Raw genomic sequence first — 18,410 nt, 5'->3', positions numbered from 1 at the left:
GGTGCAATATCCTTTATAGATGACTCTCCAAAGAGCAGATAATAAACATTGAAACCATATTTGCTTTCTACAAATTCCATTTGATGAATAATTGAAAAAGAGATAGAAAGATTTACTGTAAATAGGCATTCCCTCACCTTGTCAGTTAATCCATTTAGCTCTCAATTTATAAACTGTCTTCCACTTTAATGCCTAAAAACCTGAACACTGTTCAACCATCTTAATGTTGCAGGTCTTCAAGGACAAATTCTTTTTTCGGAGCAACATAATAGCACATACATCAATCGATCGAACATATTTATTGAGCGCTCACTGTGTGCCGAGCACTGTACTAAGCAGTTGGGAGAATATAATATAGCAACCCGGGTGTTCGCTAACAAGCCTCATCACTACTTGGATATAAAGAACCCGCAAATGGAAACTTGGACTGGGGATCTGAGAAGGCTTACAAATGACGGGAGTGAAAAAGGAGCGTGTGGGATGTATACAACTGTAGCACAATGAGAAATGGGGCTCTGATAAATGCATTCTTTATGTATTCCCACCTCCTTGTGAGAATTATTTTTACAACTGAAAATGTGGGTAGATCCAATGATTTCCATTTTCTGAGCCTAATTATCACACTGAAAATTTTCAAGAAAATTTCAAGGATTTCCTTCGAAGATGTCATTCAAATACACACAGTTATGCTATAACATGTTTCTTTGCGTGATCTGGATGCAGCACAAGGGAAGAATTTGGGAAATATTCTTCCCACAACACATATCTGTTCCAGTAGAACACGAGCCACACGTGGTACGATAATAATGATAATAATGATACTCATTAAACGCTTATTATGTGCCAAGCACAGTTCTAAGCACAGGGATAGATGCAAGTTAATCAGGTTGGACATAGTCCCTTCCCCACAAAGCGTTCACATTCTGAATCCCCAATTTACAGATGAGATAACTGAGGTACAGAGAAGTGAAGTGACTTAACCAGGGTCACACAGCAGACACGTGGCAGAGGCGAGATCGGAACCAAGGTCCTTCTGACTCTCAGGCCCGACTCTATCCTTTAGGATTGGAAGGAAAGAGTAGGTGTCTACCTGTGGTGTGGTGCCACATATGCAGGCTTTTTCCTCAGCTTTACTGTACTGGACCAGTACTTGAAGTTTCTGCAACTTCACAGACTACAGTAACAGAGCATTGAATGGCATTGGTGGATAGTCAGGAACATAGCAATAATATAAAATCCATGTTTCCTCTAAGCAAATTCTCCCATAACATGAGGTTGTACAGGTATTAGTAATAATAGTGTTGTTTAAGTGCTTTCTGTGTGGAGGGATCTGAACTAAGCCCTGGGGAAACTAAAAACAAATAAAAGTACAGAAAACATAAAAAAAAACCATAGGGAGTGTAAGATTTGATTCCTCAAGAGACTCAACAATCAAAAAATAAAGTGGTAAAGCATTAGTGACACAATACCCCGTTGGATCAAATAACTTCCAATAGCATCATGGGCTAGTGGAAGGACCGTGAGTCTCGGAGTCGGAGAATCTGGGTTAGAAGCAGCGTGGCTCAGTGGAAAGAGCACGGGCTTAGGAGTCAGAGGTCATGGGTTATAATTCCGGCTCCACCCCGTCAGCTGTGTGACTTTGGGCGAGTCACTTAACTTCTCGGTGCCTCAGTTACTTCAGCTGTAAAATGGGGAGTAAGACTGTGAGCCTCATGTGGGACAACCTGATTATCTTGTATCTACCCCAGAGCTTAGAGCAGTGCTTGGCACATAGTAAGCACTTAACAAATATCAACATTATTATTATTATTAATCCCAGCTTTGCCAATTGATGGCTTTGTAACCTTGGGCAAGTCACTTAACTTCTCTGTGCCTCAGTGTCCTCAACTGTAAAATGAGGATTAAATCCTACTCCCTCCTACTTAGTCTTTGAACCCCAAGTGGGACTGCAACTGTGTCCAACCCGATTAGCTTATCTCAGACCATTTCTTAGAGCAGTGCTTGATAAATGCCATAATAATATCATGTTTCCAAGTAGTAAAGAGTAAATTCACTTTAACCATTAGCGCGATCTTTTTTTTTTCTGATCTGTGATCTCTTCATATTCTCTTTCTTGTTAAAATTCATTTCGTTTTATTATTTCTCACAAGGACTTGTAGCAGTGGTCTTGACTTCTGTAACAATCGAGAGCAATTTGCTTGAGAAAAATCACTCTATCACTAGCACACGAGCCAAGACTACTGGTTTTGAGTGTAGCCTTGATATCTGTTCTGCAGCTCTCTTTGTACTCTGTGTCCCAGAAAACACCTTCACTTACTTCTGCTTGTGTTTCATCTGTCCATGCTGTTTCTAACTTGCCCCAGGAATCTGCTGAAGGCATAATATTTAATGCATTGAAAGAAACCACCCCTCTATTTTTCTAATGTTCCACTTTGTTTTCTGGATCAGTAACAGAAAATGTTTCATTTTTGTTGTGCTCTGTCTTTTTCCATTTTGAGCTAGTCCAGTAAAATTGGAAGGAAAAAAAGAGCCCCGTGTGTAGTTGGCAAAAGCCCTGGAAATTAGTTCAGGAAGATTATTTAAACCTCTCCAAAATACTCTGAGTTAATTAAAAAAAAAGTAATCAGACAGACTCTTAATATATGGAAGTATTAATGCTGGCTCCTGGATACCTAATTATCCTGTTTTATTATTATACTTCTCTATTGGCTTTTAGGGGGTTTTTCTGTTAATTGGATATCCTTGACAAATTGATTTGATGCTATAGTGACTTTTTCTGGTTGTTGTGGTTTGTTTTTAACCTTCATATTTCAGTAAGCTTAAAAAAAGATAAACAATGATGTGGAGCTAAAAGATGTCACTGAAATTGCTTTTGATAATCAGAGAACATGAAACTCAGGGAATTTCTTTCCCCTTGATTGTGTGGTACTCCCAAGCGCTTAGTACAGTTCATTGCATCCAGAGGGGCGTCAATAAATGCCCCTGCTGCATCTTTCATACTAACCCAGGCTTTTCATCTTTATGAGGACTGGGATCCCATCTTTTCTCATGGGAGTGGTTATAGAAGTGTCAGGCTTCAAAGTAGTAATTGTTGTTATATAACAAATATATTATTTCCCCCTACCCCTCCTTGGCCTTCTTGTCCATCTGATAACCTAGCAGCCATTAGGAAATATCCTTCAGGTTCAAAAAGAATCATAAGCTTGCCATAGCAGAAAAAGAACCGAGTCCTCCTGATATTGCAGTACTGTTTACTGTGCTATTTCAAAAGCATACCTCCATAAATGTGTTTCTTAAATATTATATCATACTCTCCCAAGTCCTTAGTATAGTGCTCTGCACACAGTAAGCATTCAGTAAATATGACTCAATGAAAATAATGGTATGTTCCCTAAATCAGTTGTAATCTATTCATCAGGCCTGCACAAGAGCTTAGAAACAGCATGGCCTAGTGAAAAGCGCACGGGCCTCAAAATCAAAGGATCTGAATTCTAATCCAGGCTCCATATACTGCTTGCCTGCTGTGTGACTTTGGAAAACTCATTTGACTTCTCTGTGCCTCAGTTTCATCAACTGTAAAATGGGGGTTAATACGTGCTCTTCCTTCTATTTAAGAAGTGAGAACTATTTGGGATAGGGACGTGCTTGACCTGATTAACTTGTATTTTATCCCATCACGTAGAAGAGTGCTTGTAACATAATAAGGACTTAATAATCAGAAGAAGAATAACAGTGCTTCGGCGGAATTTTCCACAGGTAGTACAGCCAGACAACCCAATCTAACCCGGCTGGTCAGAGGGTGGGCAATCTACTCTGTCACTCAAATAGCTATGGGAGGTGCAGGTATTGCTGGGATAGCAATAGCAGAAGCAACAACTACAAGGCCATAGTGACGTTCGACGAAAGAAGAGGAGAGTGGAAGATGGATTTGAGGATGAGAGGAAGGAGGAAGCAAAGAGAGATGGTTGAGGGGTCAGGATGGAGAAGGAGAGAGACACACATACCACCTATGGTGTTATTCCAGGTTTCTATTGTTGGCCACCTAAACATGGAAAAGATGGGGAAGTAGAATCCCTGCATCCTAGTCCCAGCCCTACTATTGGTCGGCTGTGTGACCTCGTCGAAGACACTTCATTTCACCGTGTCTCAGTTCCCTCATCTGTAAAATCAGATTATAGTACCTGTTCTCTCTATCCTTAGACAATGACATCCCTCTGGTCCAGGGGTTATCTCCATTCTGATTTTTTTTTTAACATACCCAACACTTAGCACATAATATGCACATTATGCCATTATTTTCCTATTAATAATATTCAGTTTTATAACTTATCTACTTGCCCTTTTTCTTTGCATTCAAAGAAGAGGTCACTAATAATACAATTCAACTATGGTGGGTGTGTTTGTGTTTTTTTTGGCGGGGGGGGAGTGGGGAGTGAGAGAGAGAGAAAAAAAGCAAAGGGGACTCTGTTGTTCACATTAAAACGGTCCCTTGCTTTGCTGATATGTTCCTTGGAGGTTTCTGTGGTAATTTTGCCTTCTACTTCAAGTTTGCAGGGGCACAAAGGAAGAAAAGGAGAAGGATGCACTGCATCCTTGGGTACTCAATTAATAGGACAATTAATCCAAATCCTTTCAGGCATTTTGCAACACGTCAAGCAAAGGGGGAACCAGGAATTCAGAAGGCTCAGTGCAAACTGTAACCACAATAGGAAACTCCAATCACATGTCCTGCTGGAAGCGGGACAAACTTTTCTCGATCTGAGCAAGATCTGTTTTTTTCCCTTGTAGGCAAGGGGTACCAAATTTTATGCTTACTTTGAATCTACTGTGACCACCCCCCTAATTTATTTCCCTCTTTCCCTGAACTAGCCTCATTGTTCCCGTTTAATTCCTTTCCCTTGGCCTATTGGATAGAGTTCAGGCCTGGGTTCTAATCCTGCTTCTACCACTAGTCTGCTGTTTGATCTTGAGCAAGTCACTCATCTGTGCCTCATTTACCTCATCTGCAAAACGGGTATTAAGAGTGTGAGCCCTAGGTGGGACAGGAACTGTGTCCAACCTGATTATTTTGTATTTACCCCAGTAGTTCGTACTGTTCCTGACACATAGTAAACATTTGAAAAATTCCACTGAATAAAAAATAATACAAGACACATTATGAACTCATCTTCCATGGAAGTCATATTGGAAATCTTTTTTCCCCGATGTGATTTAGGTGATAATTCACACTCCTCCTTGGATTTTGTAGTACCTGATGTTCAAACGTGAATTGTCTGGGTGTGAGACAAGCATTGTAGAAAGCTTTTTCAAACAGGGGGCAACCGTACCTGCATATTAACTCTTCAAACTAATACATGTTTCCAATACATAATTATACACTCCTTAGTGTTTCATCAAGACATAATTATATAATGCACGGATTAAAAATTTAAAAGCAACTCCAATCAATCGGTGTCTCCGAAATTCTAGGTTGAAGATCCTTTCAGGGCTAGAGCTATTACTCTAAGCAATCAATACCAGTATCCCATATTGAATGAAATTGACATCCACCCGACCGGTCCGGTGATTCCATTCTGCAGGAGAAAGTGTTATTCAACTGTGAAGGATGCAGAGTGATTTTTGCAGACACATAACATTAACCTTCAATCAATATCCACTTTATTCGTAGAAGGATTCCACTTCCTTCTGCCTCTTCCTGCCACATTACTGTGACATTGCTGCCTGAGTCATGATCAACAGGCTCAATATGTCAAAGTTCAATTCCTGCTTCCACTAAAAGACGCCAGAGTCTGTGGCCAGGGTGGAATCATTCCAAGGGCGAAGCGGTGATTGATCGATTGATTGATTGTGGGAGAGAGCCAAAAAAAAGCAACATCTTGTACATATTCTATCTAGTCAGTTGGGTTACAACAAATGAGAGTGTTGGGAGAACCGTGAAATGTATGTTTCCACTTTTCAAATGTAATTCCAGTTGCCAAATGGAAAGAAGATCTGTAGTTGTCCTTTTCTCCCTGGTTCTTAAGAGTTACAATGGAAAACACACACAAGACAACCTCTTCAGAAGCACTAAAATGAGTATACTTTTTTTTTCCTTATCTATGCCCATAGTCATATCCAAACAACTAAGATTCAACACTTCTGCATCACCTCTGCAGTTTGGAATCTAGAGCATTTCTGAACATAACTCCCACAGCCCATTACTTGAGCACTTAGCCACATTTTTGTCTTTTCATCCCCCCTTTGTCCCTCTATATAATCGAATCGTGTGTTGCCTATGTTACATTATAAGCTCCTGAGGGTACAAATTATGTCTTCTACTCTCCCAGGAGCGTAGTACAATGTTCTGCACACTGACTTAGTAATTAGCCTATTTGGTGGAGAGATCTAGAGCAACTGAAAATGATTTTAAAAATACATATTCATTTAAATAAACACTGTGGAAATTAAGTTAATAAACAATGACACCATTTCTAAACAATTAAGAATCGCCAGGAAACGTGACTCTAGACAGCGAAGGGATACCCTTTTGCCCTTGTTATCCAAGTGCTGAAATGAGGAATCCCTGGAGATGAAACCCAACACATCGATTCACGATGGAAAAGTGAAAATGCAATGGCAAAAACATTGCAGCCAGTATGCAGATTAAGTTCCATTTTTCCTCATATTTTAATTTGAGAAAAATGTTCTCTTTAGAAATGATGTTTTCATTTTACAAAAAGATCAAATTGTTTGCGTCTTTAGGAGATACAGAGCTATAGAAATAGAAGCAAAATAGACATGGGGTGATGGAAAGTTCGACCACAGCTGTGACCAGCCTATTCAGCTCCAGAATCTTCCCATTCCTTCTCTCAGTTGACCTTAGGCATCTATACAAGAATGGCAAGGAATGATCAGAGGCTGGAAAGAAAGAAAGGAATGGCAGACACAGTGTCCTTTGCCAAGCTCCCCCTCCCCACTGAAGATTGTGAGCTCACTCAGGACTGGAGACCACATATAATTCATCCTTTGTTGTACTCTTCTCCAGCACCAAATATAATGCTTTGCACATAGCAAATGCTTAATGAATCCTACTGATGAATGGAGTCAAAAAAGATGTTGCGTAAACTCAAGGGACTAAGTCCACTAGCCCAGTGTTCTAGATTGCTACTAAATTCTGCAGGCAATGGCTCTGATTACATAGAGATAGATTGACAGAGAAGACAAGGAACTTGATCAAGAAAACAATCAAAGAATCTATCATTCAATCTATGTTTTTTACCATCTCAGGGGACCTCACCTTTAGTGGAATCCAAAACTCAGGCTACAAAATGAGCCAGGCAATTCATGCAACTGTTTTGGCCTAAAATATCCCAATAATTGAGAAGATATTAATTTTAGCAAATTAGCTGGATTATTCTCTTGCTTCCCACCACTTTACCTTGCAAATGTACAAGGTTCTATCCACATGTGAGGAACAAAGAGAACAGTAGCAATTTTCACAGGGAAAGAAAACCTGAATAGCTAATAACCGCCAGGCAACAATGAGGCCCTTAGTGTTCCTCTTTAGTACAGTAAAATGCAATAGAGCGTGTTGATTCATCTTCAATTCGAGACATTTCATCAATTGTTCGATGTTGTGCTTCAGAGAGATTCCATAATGGTATGTGGGCAAGAGATCAATATGTCCAGATTTGGAACTAAAAAATGGGCTTTTAACGAGAAAAGTTGCTCTGATTTTTTTTTCTAATACTGCTCAAGTAAAGGGGTACTTACATCAAAACATTTCCTATGATTTTAAATGTGCAAGCGATCCTGCCTTCTACAAAGGATTAGTTTGGAAAATCTAACTGTAGTAGGCTTCAAAGCTCCCAGATTGGGGGACGTTTCCTTTTTTGGCTTCTCCCGCCCCACTGATCTACTTACTACAAGAAAATCTGTACAGCAATTAATGCTACAAATGTTTTTTGACAAAAGAATTCACAAGGGCAGAACAGGAGACACCCTCCCTCCCCAAACATTCCCGCTTCCACTAGTCGCTTGTGATGAATGAATGACCTGAAACAAGCCAAAAGAAATCTGATGAGAAAATGTGATAACTCTTCTTATACATCACTCCACACAAACTTAATGGGTGCAGTGCCTTCCCTGGAATAGGATCCACAGAAGCCTCCAAGATTTTCCGTGATCTATTTACATATCTCTAGGAATGGCTCGTCGCTTAAATGAAGACGTGAATGGGTATGCCCCCACTGGTGGTGCTCAACTATTTTCTGCTAAATTAATCTATAGAAGGAAACTCCCACTGACACAGAGAATCTTCTGTTTGCACGCTCCAGAAATCTGCGTGTCGGAGAAAGCCCACTGGAGGCTATCAAATTGGTAGTGCATCCCAGCTAATGGAGATCTCTTCTGCCTCATGGCACAATTCAAGCAGATAATGGAATCTTTTATGGGGGCTTCTCACAGGACGGAAGAGAAGGAAAGGGGAAGCAGGGGGAGGATTTGTGTAAATGAAAGACAAGTGTCCATATAAAGCTTGGAGGAGATTAAGGAAAGCAAATTAAGGGAAGTATAGCAGGAGTTCACTTAAAGAATCAGCTTTGGAAAATTCATCAGATCTTGTGTCTGGAGGGGGAAAAAAAGGATTTTGGGTCAGGAATTCCATCTCTGTGTCCCAAATATTTCTTTCCTTTTTTTTTAATTTTTTTGGTTTCTTTTTCTCTCGTGAGCGCTGCAGTTATTGAAAACTGACTGTTTGACTTTATGTCTTCCCCTACTATCAATCTGGGCTCCTACTAGCTCTGAATAGATGGTATTCTACAGTACAGGGTCACTCAGAAATTTAACATTTACACCTGGAAAGACTAGTTGTCTTTATGTGGAAATGCTGTCAACTGCCATTGTTTGAATCTGTTGACAGTGAAGAGAACTCAAATGGGCTGGACTTCGGCTTTCATTCCTGTCAGTAGGCTGAAAATAGTTTCTTTACTCTTTTGTTCATTGGAGCTCATTTCAAACCTCCTGCAGGTTAAGTAGCCTGGCAAAGATCTTCTTTTCTTGTCAACTATATTTCAAATGAGGCTTTGTATAGTCGGGTTTACCAAACAAGCCACAAGCTCAGTTGTGCTGAAAAGAATAATCACCAGTTGGTTATCTAATATGACTGGATACTAAAAGGAAACGGTCATTTCGAGTGGCTAACAAAATCAGCTACTTTGCGGTATGGATTTCTCCCCCTTTCATTCCATAAAAGGAGGCAAAAAATAGTTTCCTCCCTCATCAGTTTTGAAATAATAATCCCTTTCTCATTATGATATTAATAAGTGTTTATAGTGGGCTAAGTGCTATCCTAAATGCCGGAGTAAGATACGAGAGAGTTGAATGAGACATGGACCCTGTTCCACAAGGTCAGGAAAGGTCAGGAAGGGAAGTACATCAAGTATTTTGTCCCCATTTTACAGATGAGGAAATTGAGGCACTGTCTATGCCTACGGCCACAAATCAGGCAAGTGACAGAGGTGGGCCTAGAATCAGGTGCCCTCCGACCCCAGACCGTGGCCTTTCCACTAGATCGCGCTGTCTCTGCTTTCTTGTTTTCCATGTTAGAAATGCACACGATTAAAATGATTCTCAGGCCGAGTGTATGCGTAATAGTTCCACAGATTAACAAAGTATAATCAAAACCCTTAATTGGCTCAAAATGAGAACTGCTTCTAATTAGCAACTTGTTCTGTGTATTTCTTCTACAAATGCATCCTTGACTACTCACAGGATGAGATTTCATTAAAAATGACACAAGAAATCTCCCGAGACACAAATTCATTTGGAGAAAATATCAACAATTTGGGAATGCATTTTAGCAAATGCAAGCTGAGAGAATATATAGGTATTTAATTTTATGGGCCATCCAAAACTCTAGGTTTCTCCTCCCAAGTCTCCTTCCCTCCTCTCCAATAGATATTTGCTTTTCTGCATTTTTCAGTGATTCGTTTAGATCGAATGGTAATATCATAAAAGTGAACCATTCTTCAAAATCTGCATTAGCCTATGGTCTGTTGGGATTATAATAGCCTATCCTTACTCCCAAATTTAGAAGCTTAGGTGGAGATTCATTCGATCTCAGCCAAGGGTGGCCACTGAGATCAGCACTCAAAAATACTGACCTTATAACATGTGCAGCTATTTTTTTAATGGTATTTGTTAAGCGCTTACAATGTGTCAGACCCTGTACTAAGCTCTGGGGTAGATATGAGCTTGTCATGTTGGACACAGTCCATGTCCAAAATGGGGCTCACAGTCTTAGTCCCCATTTTATAGATGAATTAACTGAGACACAGAGATGTACAGAGACTTGACCAAGGTCACCCAGCAGGCCAAGTCTTTTGAGAAGGAGCAATGTGTAGTGTATATACACAGGCCTGGAAATCAGAAGGTTATGAGTGTTAATCCTCGTTCCACCACTTATCTGCTGGGTGACCCTGGGCAAGTCATTTCACTTCTCTGGGCCTCAGTGACCTCATCTGTAAAATAGGGATTGAGACTGTGAGCCCCACATGAGACAGGGACTGTGTCCAACCCGATTTGCTTGTATCTACCCTATCGCTTAGTACAGTACCTGACACACACTAAGTACTTAACAAATACTGCAAGCATTACTACTATCATTATTATTCTGACCCACACCCTTGTTCTACTCTCAACACCTAAGTAACAATAGTAGTATAGTGTTTATTAAGTGCTTCCTTTATGCTGGGAAATAATACACAAGGGGGAATTACACCCAGTCCCTGTCCCTCAGGGAGCTACCAATCTAAATCACAATATTTATTAACTTCAACTGGACCCTGTTTTTATTTTATTGCCTTCATTTGTGTATACTTTTGTGTCTGTCTTCTCCAACAGAGTGTGGATACTCATATGGGTCAGGAACTTATCCCTTCCTGGCTTTGGACCTCTCAAGTGCATCGGACAGTGAACTGCACCCAGGGGAGGCTAAATAAATGGCGCCGCTGTGGACTGGAAAGTAACACCTTCTTACACTGCATAACTTTGCAACGTCAGAAGGAATCTGTAATGGAATTCAACAGAACCTAGCATGTGCCCTGGGGTAACTCCTGAAATGTTCTCTTGCTCCAGAGCCACTGACTTCCACTCCCCCTGCCTTCCCACCACTTGAAAGCCACAGGACTCGGGGGTAGGAGTTGAGGGGGAGGGACAGTGGACATTTAAAATAAAAATGCTAGCTATAAGGGAATCAGGTGCTGTGTTGGTAATGGACAGGGGAGAGGAATAATAACTGCAGTACTTGTTAAGTGCTTATTAGGTGTCAAGCACTGTGCTAAAGGTTAGAGTAGATGCACCATAATAACGAAAATAATAACGATAGTAATAAAAATAGTGATACTCCTTAAGGGCTCTCTATATGCCAAGCATTATGGTAAGCACTAGGATCGACACATTAGGTCAGACAAAAGTCACTGCCTCACTAGAGACTCACAATCTAAGGGGGACCGAGAACAAGTGCTAAATTCCCATTTTACAGATGAGGAAGCTGAGGCGTGGAACAATTAAGTGACTTGTCCAAGGTCATACATCAGGCAAATGGTGGAGCTGGGATTAAACCCAGATCTTCTGACTCTCAGGTCTGCTCTCTTCTCAGCAGACTACACTGTTTGCCAGTCTGAAAGACAGACTGTTCCATTATCTTATGGTATTTGTCAAGTGCTAACTATATGTCAAGCACTGTTCTAAGCACTGGGGTAGATACAAGTAAATCAAGTAGGACCCTGTCCCTGTCTCCTATGGGGCTCACAGTCTAAATAGGAGACGAGGCCAAGTATTGAAACCCCATTCTACAATTGAGGGAATTAAGACCCAGAGAAGTTAAGTGACTTGCCCAAGGACACACAGCTGGTAAGTGAAAGAGCCATGGAGAAAAAGCAGGGCCTAGTGGAAAGAGCAAATGCCTGGAAGTCAGAGGACCTGGGTCCTAATCCTGGTTCTGCTCTTTGCTTATTGTGTGACCTTCTCCGTGCTTCAGTTCTCCTCTTCTTCCTCCTCCATGGATTATGCCCAACCCAATAAACCTGTACCTATCCCAGGGCTTAGCAAAGTGTTTGACACATATTAAGTGCTTAAAAAAAAGCCATTTTAAAAAGTTATCTGACACCCAAGCCGGTGCTTTATCCATTAGACTTCAGTGCTTCCCTGGCCAGCTAAATCATCCAGTTGGCCAGCTTATATGCGGGTGGAGGCTTGTTACCACCAGTTGACACACAGTACCTTAGGTCAGGGACCTTGGAAAGCATGAAAACAGCAGCTTAAGAAAACACTGTGTCCACATCTGAGAATCTCCCGGAACCTGGCTCCACTCTATATCAGACTTATCAGTGCTTCCACTTTACCAAATCTATCTGAAAAACAACTGAAAAACACTTTTTTTAGGGTGGATGCTGTGAAAGTGTGGTCTAGTGGTTAGAGCACGGGCCTGGGAGTCGGAGGACCTGGGTTCAAATCCCAATTCCGTCCCTCTTCTGCCTTGTGACCTTGGCCAAGTCATTTAACTTCTTGGTGCCTCAGTTACCTCAGCTGTAAATGAAGATGAAGACCGTGAGCCCCATGTGGGACAGGGACTGTGTCCAACCTGATTACCTTTTAACTACCCCAGCGCTTAGTACAGTCTTTTGCACACAATCAGTCAATACAATTGATCGAGTCGGGACCAGTTTCTGTCATCTTTTTCATATGATTCCTATGATTCTCATTCGGGTCTGTCTTGTCTTTGTCCACTGGGGATTTACACCTGCTGCTTTCTATGCAATCCTCCACATATCACATACCCTAATACACAGACTAATCACCCTGGTTTTTTTTTGTTTTTTTTTTTTTTGGACGCATCCTTCCTTTCCTCCGTGTTCAAACCAATCCATCTCTTCATCCACCAGAGGATATGACACTCTTCATGAAAATACTACAAAACTAAGTTAAGTTCCTTACAAGAGATAACCTGATTTGGCTTTCTAAGGAGACATTTTTCCTCTGGTTTGATAATACATTATTTCAGGGATTTATTTATACAAAGAGGAGGCCAGGGATGGAGAAAAGAGGAGGGAAGGGAAAACTCTACACCTTCCCTTCCTCAACCTGGCTCGCCCCGTGAAATCTCTCCCAGCCAGAAGGCCCGAGAACTAGAGCTAAGGAAAGAAAAGGCATTAGGTCCACCCCAGGCACAAGATCCTCAGTAAGATACAAAGGGATGGTAATGTATCTCAGAGGCAATGGACTCTTGACTCAGTCTCTAATATAGAGGCCCTGTCTGGTACAGATCAATCTGTGCACCTTACTGGGAAGAATACCGGGTGTCATGAAACGCAGTTTCTACTCCTGACTCTACCCCTTGCCTGCTGGGTAAGCTTAGGTAGGTCACTTACCCTCAGTGGACCTCAGATTCCTCATCCGTAGGTCAGGGTCTTGTTTTGATAAGCTTGTATGTACCCCAGGCCTTGGAACACACATATGAAACACTTAACAAATGCTGTATTTGTTATTAAAAACAATCAGTTGCATGTATCGAGCAGCTACTGGGTGCAGAGTTGTGTCCTAAGTGCTTGGGAAAGACCGACAGAGGAGTTAGAAACATGATCTTTGCCAAAAGCTGACTATAATCTAGCAGAAATCTATTTCATGTGGAATTTGAGTCCCTAGGATAGGAACTAGAAGATTGCAAGGCAGTAGTACACTGGGTCAGTTTTCATCCTGATTGCACTCAAATGCCCAAGATCATGTTAATCAAAATCAACTTGTTGTACAAATCAATGGCATTTATTGAGGGCTTTCTGTGTGCAGAGCTTTGTACTAAATGCTAGGGAGCGTACAATGCAACAGAGTTGGTAGACACATTTTTGCCCACAACGAGCTCACAGTTGTTTGCGAACAATCTATGTTTCCTCTGTTATCCAAACTGACCTGCTCATCATATATATTGATTACATTTTGGAAAGAAAATCAATGTACTCATTTCATTTTTCATATCCTGGGGAATGAAACCCAACAAAAATCCAAGGGGGCTACATTTCAGGTCTGCTATCCATCAGGATACAAACAGCTGCCTGAACAATTATGCTTCACTAAATTCCCAGTGGGAAACAAGATTCAATCCAGTAAGTGTTGACTACGTTCAGTGTTCGCCCCCTCCCGAGAGCCATCGTTGAATTGTACACTTAATGGATCAATTATGAAACATTCATATTAAATAGTATCTCATGGGGTCAGTCAAATAAAATGATGCATACCTAGCTAAATGGACAACTGGTTTTTAACCTCACCTTAAATAACAAAAAGAGTTCTATTACTCTTATTTCACTCTTTGTCGAGCAAAAATGGCTGTTTGTTTTCCTCAGCTCTCTGTCTTCAGTTAATGAGAAAATATTCCCGATGGGAAAAGGATTACCCAACAAAACTGCAAATTTATCCACTGAATTTATGACACAGGAGAAGGTATTATACTATACATGCTTGTAATTGTCAGTGGCACATTTTACTAATTATTTAGCCTCATTAAACCTAATCCCACAGCCTGCTTGGGTATCCAGGGTATGGTGTGGGCGTGGGGAGCTGGTTATGGGCCGGAGAGCAAGCCATGTTCTCCTCTGAGAGATCCTGTGCCTATCTGTCTCTTGGCGGTTAGGTAGTTTCTGGCAGTGACTTCCTGGAGAAATGCTTCTACAACTATAGGTTAGGAAAACACCAAGAATAATGTTTTCTTGCAGCAAAGCAAGAGATAATAACAATCACCAACCCCTTGCAGTTTCTCAGGGAGCCTACAAAAATCTGTGATGGGATAAACAGTTCAAGCCAGGACAATCATGATTGGTGGTGGCATTTCAAGCTGGACAGATCCGGAGATTTGTTCACTTTTTTTGTGTGTGCTTGTTTGCTTGGGTGGTATTTGTTAAGCACTTACTATGCGCCAGGCACTATACTAAGCCCTGGGGTGGGTAGAAGACAGTCAGGTTGGACAAAGTCCCTGTCCCACACAGGGCTCACCATCTTAATCCCCATTTTACAGATGAGGTAATGGACGAAAAAAGAAGTGAAGTCACTTGCCCAAGGTCACACATCAGACATGTGGCAGATCAGGATTAGAACCCAGGTCCTCTGACGGCCAGGCTCATGTTCTATTCACTAGGCCACATTGTTTCCCTGACTGCCACTAGAATGGACACATTCACCTGTAAAGAAGTTCTGAGCATCCTTACTCACAACCAAACCCTCGTAGTTCTACCCAGATGGAGATACCTGTCAAATAATTAGATCAGACATGGTCTCTGTCTCACTCGGCATCAACCAAACAAATTGGGATGAAACTCACTCTAAGTTCTAGTACAGAAAGATCAGCTACGAAGGTGATTAAATTGAACTTCAGCCCATGGAATGTAGTAGAATGAGAAGAATTAGCTAGTTTGACATGGATTGAGCTTTAGGATCAAATGGTTGGGATAAATCGGCTTTGTCCCTTTTCTTCTTTCAACACTGGAATAGACTAATAAGAAGATGTATATCGGGTCTTTAGGGCCCATATTAATTTGCATATATATTAGTTTTCCTTACATGCCTTTCCTTTTCCTCTTAATCAACAGTACTTCTAGAATCACTTACTTTGTGCAGAGCACTGAACTAAGCCTTGGGGAGAGTACGGTACAAAAGAGTTGGTAGGTGTGGGCAGGACAGCTTAGTGAATAGACCATGGGCCTGGGTTCTAATCCCTCCTCCACCACGTGTCTGCTGAGTGACCTTGGGCAAGTCACTGAACTTCTCTGGGCCTCAGTTACCTCATCTGTAAAATGGGGATTAAGACTGTGAGCCCCATGTGGGACAGGGACTGTATCCAACTTGAATAACTTGCATCTATCTCAGTGCCTAGAAGAGTGCTTAGCATATAGTAAGCACGAAACAGATACCATAATTATGAGACTGTAAGCCCGTCAAAGGGCAGGGACTGTCTCTATCTGTTACCGATTTGAACATTCCAAGCACTTAGTACAGTGCTCTGCACAAAGTAAGCGCTCAATAAATACTATTGAATGAATGAATTGTTAGGAGCTTACTCTTTTCCCTTCTCTCCCTTTTTCCTTTCCCTTCTCTCCACCAACTACCCTTTCCTCTTCTTCTTTTCTTTTCCTTAACTGTAGCCTTGTCTCTCTCCATTCATTTTTCTCATTCTATGTCCTAGCCCTACCCTTTCATTACCAGAACAATTAATTTTGAGAACCTGCTCAAAGGTTTTGCTTTGCGATGCTCCTTCCTTCCCGGGGCTTGGTGGGGAGGCCTGACCTCAAATGTCCTTATCTTAGGCTAGCTTCTGAGCCTTCCCTGAGGCTTTTAAAATGTGGGTGTTCTGAAATGATGAATGCTATTTCTAGCCCTGGCAACAACTATTAATCAGCAAAAATGATACAAAGACGGAAAGGTTTACGTATGCTGAATCACCCCCAGGCCTTGTTGGTGCCGAAATATCGAATGGCCTTTTAGTAGTATAAATCTTTGCTGAATTAGAATCCTCTCACCTTTGCTTTGGTAGGTGAAAGCTACATGGTTGTTGGTGTTAAAATTGAAAGAAAAAGCAACAAAATATCTCAATAGCCTTTAAAAATTTGATTGGGTAGTTAATAATGCAGCTATTTTCAAATAGTTACTGAAATACAAATGAGAAGCCAATGCAGGGAGCTGTTAGAAAAAAAATACGTATATATGAAAAGAGTCTTCCTTTTGTCGTTAAAAATGTCGGTAAAGATTTATTGTCATTTTAATACAAGCCAGAAACTGACAATGCACAGTTTAAACTTTGAATTGGTGACATTTTACACATAGAAGCTTCAGAAGCTCTTTAATTGTTAAGCAGTTTTGTACAAATGCATACATTTTGTGTAATCATTAATAACGTTCTCATTTCTCCAGGTATTGTAATATGCAATATATCATGTTAGAGGTCTAGTCATTACTTTGATGCATGAGATTCATTTTACTGGGAGGAAACAGTATGGCTGTTTTACCGGTACTAATCAAATGCTGATCTTAGTTAAGAGTATAAGTGCATTTTTAACATGTCATGCATTTAAATTTTGTGATGCCTTCTATATGTTACTTAGGCAGATGAAGCAGATTGATGGGTCTAAAGCTTCTTGGAGCATTTCACCTTCACAAAGTATGCAACTTGTAGAACACACTCGTAGTTGATGCCAAATGGTGATAATAGTAATAATAATGATATTTGTTAAGCGTTCAATATTTGTCAAAAATAGTCCTTGGGTATGTACAAGTTAAGCGGTTGTACACGGTCCCTGTCCCACATGGGGTACAGGTTGCAACTAGGAAGGAGATCTAGGATATTGGATCTCCATTTTGCAGGCACAGAAAAGCTAAATCACTTGCCAAGGTTCACAGAGTAAGTGGCAGAGCTGGGATTATAGCTCAGGTGAGGGTTGAGGCTCTATTGTTTTGTTTCAAAATGCAAAAAAAAAGACATTTGGGGGCCTTTTTTTCCCCTTCAAACATAGAACTGCCACAAATGTCAATCGATGACCTAAAGACAAAACAAATGGAGCACATCTCCCAGAAAACTTTCCCAGGAATATGCAATCTATAAGGGCAGGATGGCGTAGACACTTTAGTAATCGGAGACAGAAGGATCTCAGAACACCTCACCTCCATCTGCAATTGTTCTGGTAACGTATCCATGGAGTTTTCTTGGTAAAAACACGGAGGTGGTTTACCACTAACCTTTTCCACGCAGTAAACACATAGTAAGAACCTAGAAGTACCTGGCACATAGTAAGATTAAATTGCAACGTACTCCAGTAGAGTACATGGCCCACACTCAGTGCCTCGTGGTTTACCTCTAACAGTGGTAGTCGTCATAGTAATATTAGTTAAGCACCTACTTTGTGCAGAGTGCTTTGTTGAGCACTGGGAAAAATATACAGTGAGAAATTGAGAGTGCCTTGCACTGCTCCTTCCTCACTCTCCCGAGACTGGAGCAGGAGCTGATAAGAAGTCTCAGTATTATGGAAACTGGACAGTGCGCCTCAAATTTCTTCCCCTCCACCACTGAGTGAAAAATTTAAATCTCTCACCTCCTCCTCTGAAAGAGTGAAAAAAATCTTTGCCATTCGATAAGCTGTGGAATCAGGAGTCCGTTGCCTCTGGAACACTGTCTCTTGCAGCTCTTGTCTGAGTTTGTTGTTCATCCCTGTGTCGTCACATCACCCATTTGCAATCACTAGCTGGAGAGAGGAGGCGATCGGGATTTAGTGGAGGTTCCTGATTTGAATGGGTTCTATCATAGCGGGGAGTCACAGAAGGTGTTAGTGGCAAGGGGGTGGGGTCCGCCATCTTTGGTTATCAGTGGACAGAGGCACTGAGAATGTATTGCT

At 41.1% G+C, this 18,410-nt stretch overlaps 1 protein-coding gene across 1 annotated transcript in view; it reads left to right on the top strand.

The window, feature by feature from the left end:
* CDH12 (cadherin 12) overlaps nt 1-18,410 on the top strand; it is a 503,695-nt gene that overhangs the window by 172,646 nt on the left and 312,639 nt on the right. The gene's annotated exons all lie outside the window — the stretch shown is intronic.

Source organism: Ornithorhynchus anatinus, chromosome X3 (assembly GCF_004115215.2).
Source record: "Ornithorhynchus anatinus isolate Pmale09 chromosome X3, mOrnAna1.pri.v4, whole genome shotgun sequence".
NCBI lineage: Eukaryota > Metazoa > Chordata > Mammalia > Monotremata > Ornithorhynchidae > Ornithorhynchus > Ornithorhynchus anatinus.
The sequence above is the reverse complement of the archived record's forward strand: the minus strand, read 5'-3'. Positions and strand labels throughout refer to the sequence as shown.